This window comes from Ceratotherium simum, chromosome 5, assembly GCF_057802395.1.
Source record: "Ceratotherium simum simum isolate JZ-2026a chromosome 5, ASM5780239v1, whole genome shotgun sequence".
NCBI lineage: Eukaryota > Metazoa > Chordata > Mammalia > Perissodactyla > Rhinocerotidae > Ceratotherium > Ceratotherium simum.
Genome location: NC_141904.1, coordinates 79,022,491 through 79,036,411, shown reverse-complemented (window position 1 = coordinate 79,036,411; position 13,921 = coordinate 79,022,491). Strand labels below are relative to the sequence as shown.

At 37.6% G+C, this 13,921-nt stretch overlaps 1 long non-coding RNA gene across 1 annotated transcript in view; it reads left to right on the top strand.

The window, feature by feature from the left end:
• Window positions 1-1,689: 1,689 nt before the first annotated feature.
• The window catches only part of LOC147917098 (uncharacterized), a 94,404-nt gene continuing 82,172 nt past the window's right edge, over window positions 1,690-13,921 (top strand). Inside the window, exon 1 of the long non-coding RNA XR_015552370.1 lies at window positions 1,690-2,093. This is a non-coding gene — a long non-coding RNA (uncharacterized LOC147917098). The remainder of the gene's footprint in view (window positions 2,094-13,921) is intronic.

Sequence of the window (13,921 nt, the reverse complement as noted above, 5' to 3'; positions counted from 1 at the left end):
TCTCATGTAATACGGATTCCTGGGCTCCATGCTAGATTATCTGACTCAGTCTCAGAAAACTCTCTGCAAGCACCTGGGTGATTCTTATGACGCACAGCTGGCTGGTATAGATCAGCATTTGAAACTACTACAGTAGAATCTCTCTGATAGTCTTTCAAGTGCTCAAAACAACAACGACTAAATAATGTATAATTCCCTCTCCACAGTACCAGACTATTTTTATTAGCTTCAAGTTAACATATTGGAAACAGATGGCTTGTAAATTGCACCATCCTTCCACCTGGGTTATGCTTAGGTGATAACAGGCAAATAATGAATTAATTGCAATTAATCTCTAACCTCCTCGCAAAAGCTTCTCCTTTTCACCATCAAAAATATCTTCTTGGTTTTTTTGAAGGATGTTATCTCTTCTGAGAGAATAAGAGGGGCCACAAAAATGCATCCCACAAATATAGGAGATGTACCTACTAAGTCACTAACCCAGGGATGGTTACCAGGGTATTGGGAACTCATTCGGGGCAGACACTGAAGTCAAAAAGTTCCAGTGTCAACTTTCAAAAAGGAAGTAATACGTGTAAAGAAAGTGGTATGATCCCTCGTATATAAGCGTTCAATAAAGTTTACCTGCTATTACTTTTACTATTTATTATCATTATCAACAGAAATAAGTTAAGACACTTTCAGGTTGTGTAGGTCTGGCAAATTATTTAGACAAGGAGGATTGGTGTGCGATAAACGTTTCATAATATTACACTCAAAATATGCTTTAACTACCCCTCATAAAAAAGACAGAACATGTTTTGAATCTACAGCATTAGCGCTCTACTTTTAGCGTGCATCAGGATCACCTGAAAGGCTTGTTAAAACAGATTGCAGGGCTCCACCTAGAGTTTCCAATTCAGTAAGTCCCCGGAAAGTCTGTGAATCTGCATTTCTAGCAAGTTTTCCCTGTGATGCTGATGCTGCTGGTCCAGGACTGCACTTGGAAAATCACGGCACTAACACGTGCTTTATACTCCAGGATGCTTAGAGGAATGTCCTTTGTAGCTAAGGCCAAAGGCTATGATTGGAGGGGGATTGTCCTTAATATTTTCAGTTATGTGTAACAGCCCCATTCTGAGCTGAAACTGGTTAATCAAAAGCATATTCAAATGCCCCAAGTCTTTAGGACTCATGTGGTGTAATGATCAGATTATTTTCTGTCACAAAACTGACAAATACAACTCATACTCTCTGATGCGGTGAGAGGAATTTATTTGCTTAAGTAACGGGGAAGTCCAAGGCACGGGTGGATCCAAGGCACAGCACCATATGGGCCGAGCTCCCACTCTCTCCATATCTTCGTTGTGCTCGCTGGTCCTCCTCTTTGCAGGCTGACCTTAGGGTCTCCTGCCACAGACAGCTCTCTCTTCAAGAGACAAAAAAGAAGGCATCTCATAGTTCATGATCCACAAGGAAGAGAGAGACACTGTCTCCCCGTATGCTCAAGCGAACTCACATAGAAGATCTATGATTGGCCACACTGGAAACACATACCCACATTTTAGACCAATCACTATGAACAGAGGGAACCAGTACCAGGATTGGCCAGCCCTCAGTCACATGCTCAATATAGTGGCTGGGAGAAGACAGAACACTTTGATTGACAGTTGTAGCAGAAGCACATGTGGAGGGATAGTATCACAATGGGAAAAAAGTATCTAACAAAGAAGACTTTCTGCTGAAAATAGAGATTAAATGCCTGGAATGGAGAAAAGAGAAGAGTATAAATGCTGAAGACAAGAAACTGAGATCACTGGAGTGAACCCCAGTTCCGATGAATTTACAATTATGTGAGATCCTGCCACAGCATCCTATGATGGAAAATTTTCACAGGAAACCTGTTCTTTCAGTTGCTTGATGATGCCACTTTCCTGATGCCACGTTCCTGTCTCAACGGGGCCTTCTCCTGTCTGGAATTCCATGTCCTGCTGCTGTAATCCCTGAACCAGTTACCTCATAAGCCTCCATCAGATATCAGACATCCCATATACGTTATTGAAGAAATAAATGAACGGAGGGAAGAAGGAAGGACCCAACCAATTTGAATTTGGGTAAGTCAAGGGAGCTTTCTGAGCTCATTTTTTCACCTAAAAAACAAATGGAATATATTTTCTGATTACTCTTGAGGGTAGCTTTGAGAATTAAATATATATATGTGCCTCTGAAAACTGACAATAAAAACACAAATGTAAGGTATTATTATTAGTATACTGTGTAAGATTTGTTGGTTCCTTGCATAGCAAGGCATTATTAATATTGCAAATTAAAAACCCAGCAACGTTGCCAGATTTAGCTCTCCGAAACAGCTCAAATATTATTATAACGGTCATTTATTTCTTCACCTAAACCAGGGGTTCTCAGCCCTGGCAGTACATAAAAATCACATGGAGAGCTTTGTAACACTCTGCCACCTAGACTCGACCCAGAGATTTTACTCAAAATTGTGAGGGTTGGGTGTCTAGGTGTCTGTGGGTTTTTAATCTTGCCAGGTGATTCTTATGTGCAGCCAGGGTTGAGCAGCATAGGCCTCAGCCCATTATAGCCTCATTAGTTCTAAGTGCTCTCTGCCTCTTGAAAGGAGGCTTCTCAGTTGACTTCAGGTGAGTTTCTTAAACCTCAGGTACAGGACATGAAATTGTCATTTCCCTTAAGTCAGCATTGTCCGCTTCAAGGGTATGATAGGCCACTTTTATAACAGTCTCTCGAGCATAAATTCTCTTCCAAACGTGTCTTTCTTGCAGGGATCTGAACAAAACAAATAAAACAATTTAACCCTGTAGCTAAATTGATGACATACACTAGAGATGAAAATTTGTGTTTGCAGTTATTAAAATTTACTTCTGCTTCTAAATACTTAGTAAATTAAGTGGAAGAGGTTAATTCAAACCTGAAAGCTGGTAATCTGAGTTCTAATTACAGATGTACTCTCAATTTACCAAATATTCCTTGCAAAAGTTAACTCAGTTGGAGTAGGAAGAGACAAACTATTCCTTTGGCTGCATTCAATTAATCAAAATATTATCTACTTCCTGCTATGTTCCAGGCAAAGTTTAATTGTTTGAGTTAGTGGGATCCAGGGAAAGGAAGCAAATTTGGAAACAAAGCCAAATACTCAAGCTTTATCCCCCATGGGAAAATTACAGAGACTAATTTTGTAGGGTAGGGTTTCTCAACCACAGCACTATTGACATTTGGGCCCAGATACTTCTTTGTTGTGGGGCAAAGCAGGGGGCTGTCCTGTGCATTGCAGATTCTAGCAGTATCTCTGATGTCTACCCATTAGAGGTCAGTAGTACTCCCAAAGTTGTGACAACAAAAGTGTCCACAGACCTTGCAAATTGTCCTCTGGGGGACAAAATTGCCCCACTGTTTTACAGTGACCACAGAATTCACCGTTATGGTATGACCACAGAACTAAGTCTTGACCAGTTTAGGAAACAATTTCACAGAAAGTTAATATTAATAACCACAACGATAATAATGAATAATAATTTCAATCATGCCATCACTGTGTACCAGGCACTCTTCCAGGATTGGGACTATATGATTCCATTTAATTCTCACAACTCAGAAAGGTGAGATAATTCACTCATGATTATCTTGGTAACAACTGACAGAGCTAGAATTTAATTCCAGGTCTTTCTCCCTCTGGAATAAGGTATGAGCTCTATATTCTGCTGCCTTTTTTGTTTTTGTTTTTGTTTTTTGGAGAAAGCTGTAGCTCTGAGAGGTAGGGTATGCATGAGCCATAGAGGTATGTGTTTTCACATTGAGGCATGAGGGTCCTGATCTCACACAGCAACTCTAGGATGAGAGCCCATGTATTCCAACACCCAGCCCAGAGCTGCCACCTCAGCTCCCCAAGGGCATTTCAGTACCAAATTCCCAGTATCGCAGGGCTGGGCTTGGCAGTGTACACAAAGTGGGCACCTCCCTTTCAAAGCAGTATAGCCCAATAAACAAATCCCGAAAAGTCAGTCTTCCCTACTAGGCATTTATGCTTTCCCAAATTGGTCATTTTTAATTGGTAGGCTATACAGATTTCTGAGGATCCTCACAAACAAGAGGCTGGAGGTGTGGGTGGGCCTTAGGAAAATATTAGAATTCCACATAAAGTTTTGCTTATGGAAAAAAGATTTCATTGAGAAACAATTTGGAAACAAGTCATCTCCTGTACCACCAGCCCTCTTGCCCACTTAGCTCCTGGCACATGAGCCCTTTTATTATTCCTCCAGTGAACCAAGGTTCCAACTACCACTGGGTCTTTGCATATGTCATCACTCTTGCTGGTAATGTGCAACTTCCAACTTCCTATTCCCCCACCACTCACTCTCAGAAAGAAAACTACATCATGCCTACAAAGTCATCAAACCTCTACACATGGAAGCCCTCCTGACTTCTCTGATTAGGCCAAATCCGCCTACTATTGATTCATTGTCTCCATTCATTTAGTCATTCATTCATTTGGGGGAATATATTTTTTGAACTCCTATGTCTTAGGCACAGTTCTGGCATTGGGAAACGTATGACATATCACAAACAAGGTCTCTTCTCTTAATAAATGAGAATATTTTTCGTAGTACTAGGCTGAGTAATAAGAAATTTATCATTTCTAAATGAAAAAAGATAGTCATTTCTTGTGGTTCAACTGTTGTTAAATGAAATAAATAAAATAGGGTGATGTGATAGAGCATCAGTATGTTCTTATTTTAGGTGAGTCATAGGGAAAGCCTCTCTGAGGACATCAAGTTGATTGAGACCTGAAACATGAGAACTCAGCAATGGGAAGAACTGGAGTGAGAGCATTCCTGGAAGGGAAATAACAAGCACAAAGTCTCTGACATAAGAGGAAAGGCGTTATGACTAAGGCGGAGAAAGAACGGGGAGCTACTAGACATGAAATTAATCAAGTTAAGAGATAATGGATCTAATTAGAATGATGACAGTATATATGTCACAGGAAGCACTGGGATTTGGGATATATGTTGGAAATTGAATCTACAGAACTTCCTTATGGATTAAAAAGTCAGGAAAGGTGAACTTAAAAAATCAAAACTCCTTGGTTTTTAGCTTGAGCACAGGTGGTGCCATTTTCTACAATGGGGAATTCTAGGGGAGGAGTAGATGAGGAGTAGGAGTCATGGGAATCGTTCTCTTTTATAACTGTTTTAGATGCATGTTAGATAGTCAAGTGGCAATGTCAAGTGGGCGGTTAAGCCTGAGATGGAGAGCAGTCAAGACTAGAGAAATGAATTTGGGAGTCAGCCTCTAGATGACATTATAGCCATGAGACCTGATGAGCTCGCTTAGGAGGAGAACAATCAGAAGTTCAAAGATTGAACCGTGGAGCACTAAAAGTTAAAAGTTGAGCAGAAAACCAGCAAATGAGACAGAAGAAAATAACCAGTGAGGTAGGAAAAAAACAAAAACCAACCAACCAAAGAACATAACCAGTGAGGTAGGAAAAAAGCAAAAACCAACCAACCAAACAAACAAAAAACATAAAGTGTAGTGTCCTAGAAGCTATATAATTGAAAATATCTTAAGATTGAGAAACATCTGTAGCCCGTGTTGCAAACCCCTTAAATGAGGATTAGCTGTTTTGCAGATGGGAATAATGTCCTTTGACAATGAATCAAATATATGAGCCTGAGAGAGAGAGTCTACCAAAGGGCCTTAAAAGGGGATAGGGGAATATGACACTGATTTATTGGAGTTTAAAGGATAAATGCGTAAATGATAAATGATCATTTTCCTTGAAGACTGCTCAGCCCTGAATAATGGACCCCGCATGCAGGAAAAAGATCTCTGGACAGACACTCTGCACATCACAGCGAGATGAGCCTGACACAGGCTGGTACATATAGACCCAAGCAGCAAACATTCTATGGTCGTTGGTCCAGATCTTTTCATCTCTGCTTAAAACCTCTGCCCCCCACCACCACCAACTATGCCAGTTTTTACCACCATCTGCATTAACCTGTGAATTATAACCATGTGAATCTTACCTGGAATTATAATGTATATATAATACATATATACATGTATATAATATGGTATATATATATGAACATATATATGTGTGTGTATTATATACATATCTTACCTGGAAATTATATATGTGTATATATATAATATATGCTATCTATATAGAATATATATAAATGAGATATAGCTTTTTTTCTCACCTGATCAACATATCAACAATAGTAATGATAATAATGACAAAAGTCATCAGTTATTAAGCCTATACTGTATCAGACTTTTTTGGAAAATTCTCAAACCATGGGCTCTTTCTGGCAAAGTAGTAGAGAAATGACTAAGGTATACAGAGAATTTAATAAATTTGCATAGCTAGTATAATTCTCTTGAAAATTAATGTTCCTTTTCCATAATAACTTTCTTTTGGAATTAATCATCCAAATAACTCTCTCAATACTCTACTTGGTTTTATCTCAGCAGCCTTAGCCCATCTCTTATTACTCCTAGATACCTACATAAAAATAAATTATAAAGCTTTTCTTTCTTCTTTGTCCAGAAATTTATTAAATTTCAGGAGACTAGCAAAGATAATTTGTAAACCATTCTTGGTTTTGGTTGCCTTTTTCGTTTTGACCCTGACTGCTGTCAATTTTCACTATCCAGATAAGCATTATACGTGGAGATGTGAGTTTTAAAAACAAGGCTGCTTCCCACTTGCTACCCAATACTTGTGTGAGTAATCATCCTGCTCCCATCAGTATGATTTGGTCTTGGGGAATTAAAACCCTTCCCAGTAATAAGTAGATGTAAAGTCAACAGTTCTCTTTTATATCTGTTTTAAATGCATGTTGGATAGTCAAATGGCAATGTCAAGTGGGCAGTTGAGCCTGAAATGGAGAGCAGTCCAGACTAGAGAAGTAAATTTGGGAGTCAGCCTCTAGATGACATTATAGCCATGAGACTTGATGAGCTCATGACCACCTACAAATGTTGGCTGATTTTAAAAGAAATACTTATATGACACCTTTTTGAGACTAAGGGATTTGGAGATATATCTAAGTGCCTTGAAAATTATTTAACTGGTCTTCAATTTACTCCATACTTGGTAAGTAAAACCATACCAGAAAAGAAGATGCATGTATTATCAGTTGTTTTCTATTTGAAAATAATATTCCCTCTTTTTTTTGTTTTTTTTCCGGTGAGGAAGATTAGCCCTGAGCTAACATCTGTTGCCAATCTCCTCTTTTTGCTGAGGAAGATTAGCCCTGAGCTAACATCTGTTGCCAATCTCCCAATCTCCTCTTTTTGCTGAGGAAGATTGGCCCTGGGCTAACATCTGTGCCCATCTTCCTCTACTTTATATGTGGGACACCTTCCACAGCATGGCTTGATAAGCGGTGTGTGGGTCCACACCTGGGATCCAAACCTGCAAACCCTGTGTCACTGAAGCTAAGCGTGTGGATTTAACCGCTACACTGCTGGACTGGCCCCCTTCCTTTTTATACATATACTTAGATTAAAATTTTCTGAGCAGAAAAATAGCTTCACGAGGTTTGTTTCTGAGCTTCCCTTTAGTTTGACAGTTATATGAAATGCTATATAAATCATACCATTTTTGGCAAAATAAAAAACTCAATTCAAACTCAATTAAGCCAAAAGGGGGACTAAAATATGCAGGGTTGGTTTGTTTCAGGCGTGGCTGAAAGTGGGGGCTCTCTTCCCATCTCTGGGCTCCCCTTTCTTTTATGTAATCTTCCATCTCAAGTACCCTTTTCTTATATAGTGGCATTTCTAATAAATTCCATAATCCCAGTGGAAAGAACCTTCTTTCCTCAAAATTCTAACAAATTCCTGGCATTTCCGTTGTTCTAATAGATTTGGGCCATTTTATAGTGGTAAGGAGGCTGGAACTTCCTGATGGGCCAAGCTATTCCACGTACTAACCACCTAAAATAGGTTAATAATGGAGAAGGATAGTTTCCCCAAAGAAAATGGGAACTATTTTACAAGAATCAGGGAGAGTGGGTTTTGGGTAGTGTTTTTATTTGTTTTTGTTTTTAAAGACAGATTTTTACCAGAGAAAAAAACTTCTCTTGGTAGCATAGACAAATTATCTTGACATCCAGGATATAGTACACACTCAAGAATTATATTGTATTTGTTCCATTTAAGTGACCTCAATTCTAAATACTTCTGTATATAGGCCAAGCACTGTCCTTGTGATAATAATTTCAATTCCTGATTTAAACACAGCTCTACAGAGAAAAAACATAGTTGCCTACTGCTTTTATTTATAAACCAAGATTATTTATAAACCAAGAAAACCAAGATTGTTTTCTTCTGAGATCTGACTTTCCTCAATTTTTTCTCTTTTTTTCAAAGTTCATAGTTTATTACCAAAAAAGTACATCACATAGAAACATAATTTTAAACAATAAAAATTTTAAAGATATTGTTTCCAGGTGTGAAAACCAGAATTCAAAAACAATGAGGAAACCCATGGTAGTTGTATGGTAAGCATTTCTCTAAGGACTCATGGAAACTTGCTAAAATGAACATATGTTTAAGCATCTTAAAAAAATCCCTACAAAATGCTAAAGGTAAATTTTTATTATTGTCTTAAAAGCCAAGGATATCAACTGTGTTAAGAACTACTACTATGTGGGACTGGATTTCTTTTTTTTTTTTTCCAGTTTTATTGAGATATAATTGACATACAGCACTGTATAAGTTCAAGGTAAACAGCACAATGATTTGGCTTACATATATTGTGAAATGATTACCACAGTAAGTTTAGTTAATATCCATCATCTCATACAGATACAAAAGAAAAAGAAAAAATAAATTTTTTCCTTATGATGATAACTCTTAAGATCTGCTCACCTAACAACTTTCATTTACATATCCATACAGTAATATCGACTATAGTCATCATGTTGTACATTACATTCTAGTACTTATTTGTCTTATAACTGGAAGTCTGTACATTTTGACCACCTTCCTCCAATTCCCCTATACCCAACCCCCACCTCTGGTAACCACAAATCTGATCTCTTTTTCTATGAGTTCCGCAAGGTTCATCCATGTTGTCTCAAATGGCAAGATTTCCTTCTTTTTATGGCTGAATAATATTCTATTGTATATAAATATACTACATCTTCCTTTTCCATTCATCTGTTGATGGACATTTAGGTTGTTTCCATGTCTTGGTTATTGTAAATAATGCTATTATGAACATGGGGGTGCAGAGATCTCTTCAACACAGCATTTTCGTTTCCTTTGGATATTTTTCCAGAAGTGGAATTGCTGGATCATACGATAGTTCTATTATTAATTTTTTGAGGAACCTTCGTACTGTCTTCCATAGTTGCTGTACCAATTTACAATCCCACCAACAGTGTACAAGGGTTCCCTTTTCTCCACATCCTTGCCAGCATTTGTTATCTCTTTTTGATGTCTTTGTTTGTCTTTGTTTGATTTCTTTGTCTTTTTGATGATGGCCATTCTAACAGGGGTGAGATGATATCTCGTTGTGGTTTTTATTTGCATTTCCCTAATAATAGTGATTTTGAGCACCTTTTCATGTAGCATTCATTGGCCATTCATATATCTTCTTTGGAAAAATGACTATTCAAGGCCTTTGATCATTTTTTTTATTGGATTATTTGTTGTTTTGCTATTGAGTTGTATGAGTTTGTTGCATATTTTGGATATGAACCTCTTACCAGATATATGGCTTGCAAATATTTTTTCCCATTCTGTAGGCTGTCTCTTCATTTTGTTGATCATTTCTTTTGCAGTGCAGAAGCTTTTTAGTTTGATGTAGTCCTGCTTGTTCATTTTTTATTTATTTTGTTGCTTATGCTTTAGGTGTCTATCCAAAACATCATTGCCAAGACCCATGTCAAGGAGCTTTTTTCCCTAGGTTTTTATTTTAGGAGTTGTACGGTTTCCAGTCTTACGTTTAATTCTTTAGTCCATTTTGAGTTAACTTCTGTGAGTGGTATAAGATAGAGATCTAGTTTTATTCTTTTACATGTGAATATCCAATTTTCCCAGCACCATTTGTTGGAGTGTCTTTTCTCCATTGAGTATTCTTGGCTCGCTTGTCAAGTACTAGCTGACTGTGTCTGCATGGATTTATTTCTGGGCTCTCAATTTTGTTCCATAGGTCTATGTGTCTATTTTTATGCCAGTACCACACTATTTTGATTACTATAGCTTTATAGTATATCTTGAAATCAGGAAATGTGATGCCTCCCACTTGGTTCTTTTTTTCTCTGGATTGCTTTGGCTAATTGGAGTCTTTTGTAGTTCCACACAAATTTTAGAATTATTTTTCCTACTTCTGTAAAAACCGCCATTGAACCTCTATAGGGATAGCATTGAATCTATAGATGTCTTTGGGTAGTAGGGACATTTTAACAATATTCTTCAAATTCATGAACACAGATACATTATCATTTATTTGTGTCTTCTATTTATTTCATCAATGTTTTGTAGTTTTCAGTGTAGAGAAATTTCACTTACTTGATTAAATTTATCACTAAGTATTTCATTCTTTTTGATGCTGTTGTAAATGGTATTGTTTTCCTTATTTCTTTTTCAGATAATTCATTGTTCATGTATAGAAATGCTAGTGATTTTTGTATGTTAATTTTGTATCCTGCAACTTTACTGAATTCATTGATTAGATCTAACAGTTTTTTGGTGGAGCCTTTAGGATTTTCTATGTATAAAATCATGTCACCTGTAAATAGAGACAATTTTACTGCTTCCTTTCCAATTCTGATACTTTCTCTTTCTTTCTTTTTTTTCTTTTTTTTGCCTGATTGCTGTGGCTAGGACTTCCAATACTATGTTGAACAGGAGCAGTGAGAGTAGGCACCCTTGTCTTGTTCCTGATCTTAGAGGAAAAGCTTTCGTCCTTTCCCCATTGAGTATGATGTTAGCTGTGGGCTTGTCATCTATGGCCTTTATTATGTTGAGATATATTCTTTCTACACCTAATTTGTACAAGTTTTTATCATGAACAGGTGTTGAATTTTGTCAAATGCTTTTTCTGCATCTATTGAAATGATCATATGAAGTTTTCTCTTCTTTTCCTTTTATTAGAGTCTTAAGGAAGTACATTCATAATTCAAAAATGCCAGTCCACACAGTATTCTCAAGGATGCCAAGACTCACTGGCTGAGAGAGCCCGTACTCACTAATCTGCTTGTTTGGATTTGGTGGATAAGATTCAGAGGGCTTCAGCTTCTTCCCATCACTGAAGTTTCCAATTCTCCTGAGGGCATTTGTTGCATTTAGATCTCCCGCCATTTCTATCTTAATGCAAGGCAATTGCATCTCCATGTTCACAGGGGTGGCAAGGTGAAACATGTTTAGGGAGAAGAATTTGTAGGCTTGATAATTGTTGAGTGATTTCATTTACACACAGGACTTTGTGTCTTGGGGGGAAGAAGGAAAGCAGGCATGAGGAAAGAAGGCTCCTATTCTGAGTTAATGAAAATTGCCAAGATCTGAATTTCTCTGCAAAAACATGAATCGTACTTACACTAAACTTCCAGAGTGGAAATTACTCTGGGAGGCATGTTTCTCCTTTGATGAAATATATTCACCTGAGATTGTTTTACTAAATAAACTAATCAACAAAATTAAGAGCAATTTGTTTTAAAAAGATAACACTTCCTAAAGTTTAACATGGACACTCTATATTTTCATATATCCCTAGAGGGTTACTTGTCGTAATAGTCTGTATGCCATTTTGCATTTGCCCTTTTTCACTTAACATGTTTTAACACAGTCTTCCTGATGAAAATTTTAAAACCTTCCTGGATGTTACAGACATTTCAATGACTATCTATCTACCTATATATTTTTGTTTTTAAAATCAGGCTTTAAGTTCCTGGGAGTAGGATGTCTGTGCCAAAGAGACAAAACGCCATTAGAGTCGTGACTCTATAATAATATATTGTCTTTCAAAAGTGCCAGGTAATTCACCCTCCCAGTCACAGAGCAAGAGTGCAATGGTTTCAACACAAGGTTGAATCACAGGGTGTTAGGGAAAGCACGAAGCCTGTCAGATGGGTTTAACCCTTTGAGGATAGCTAGCAGGTATGAAGGTTCTTCTGCTTAAAGAAAAAGCAAAGAATGGCAACTCACACTTCTCCATGTAGTAGGGATCATGACCTCAAATGCCCTCACAGTTCTGGCAGGGAATGTGAGTTAATTAAGCAAGGTGTCAGGAAACCTGTAGGAAAAGACATAAACTATGCAAAATGGAGCGTGCATGCCCCATCCACCCCACTTCCACCCCCAGCTAAAGAGCAATTTCTACTCAGCTCCAGCTGAAATGTCCCAATTTCAAAACGTTGGCCACTAATTCAAATTAAATATGTATAAAACATACTGACACTTCATAGATGAAAGAGAGGAAAGAGAAAAAGAAAGAAGGAAGGAAATAAACAGTTGTTTTGAAACCTCTGCATGCAGATTTTATAATGTACCATTTGCAATGATCTTTTCTTTATGGAAGTAAGGCAAGTCACAATGAGAAGACGCCTTGTAAAACTGATTACTGGGATTAGTACTGATGAAAAAAATACAAAATGAAAGTGCTAAGCAACGAGCAACATCTAAAATAAATGTCACTCATGATGATGTACGGTATGCATGCATGAAAAGCAGAATTAGATGTTGGGGTTTAGCAGATGTAATTATATAGCATGATAAAGTAAGGCACAAAAGGAGTTGAACCGCTCTTTCCAAATTACAAAGCTGTAAAGCATTCAGCAGTCAAGTAGTAAAAAGAAAAAAAAAAAAAAAAACGCGTTTTACTTCTTTAATTTGTGTAACCTATTTTTTCCCCCACAACAAAATGCCTAGGATGCACAATGAGTTCACGAGTTACAGAATGACTGCTGTCCCTCTCCACTCATTTTCCAAGTGACTTAATTTCTTCAATAACATCAGCTACACAGGATAGTGAGAAGCCCTAGTTAGTGTGTCTTTTTCCAGATTTGCCTTTGTGACATGAGAAAACGTAAGTGACAGCAAGAAGGAGGGAAAAAACCCTCTAAATCAGGGTAAGATATTGACAAGGATAAAAGAGCTCAGCCCTTCAACAGCAAATTTCTCATCATTTCTCAGTATCCTCTAGAGTTTATTCTTACGTGTTTTGGTGGAAGGCAGGAGTTATCTGATATGATGACCACTTGAAGCTGTCCACAAGGCCATCTGCTATCAAACAAAGGAAGTGGAGTGAGAGTAAGATTAAAGAGGATTTGGAGGAATAAAGGACGGACGAGAGGGTGATAAAGGCCATAAAAGAAAGCATTTTGCCATCAAGACAAAGACCTAGAGGCATTTGTTGTTGGGAAATATTTCCAGGCTAAGAATGTAAGCAAAAAGGACAACTAATAAGTTACGTAAATTGCCTTTTACTAGGATAATGAAAATCTGGGGACTGGCAGGAAGACAAAAGCAGTCCACAGATGTAAGTCATCGTTCCCTGATGTTTTTCTGCTACCCTTTGGCAGAGTCCTCAGTGCCACCATTTTGGCAACTCTGAGTACGCTTATGCTCAGCCAGTTCACAGGGCTGTCATTAAGAATGTGGGGATTTTAATTTAGATACTAGGGCAAATATTCAGGTAATTCAGGCAAAGTTAGTCTTGACCCTAAATTCGCCTTATAGATGTCTTGATCCATAGGTGTGTTTTCCAACAAGTTATTATAATTAAACTCTTCCAGCACTAATGTTTTCTAAGCCTAGCTGATTTGATAAAACTCCTCTGTGTAGGATCCTGCAAGGCTTCTTTGGACTAGAAAAGGTTGTAGTGAATAATCCTCTATAAGGTCCTTTTACTCAAATCAAACTCTGCCTTTCATCTTCT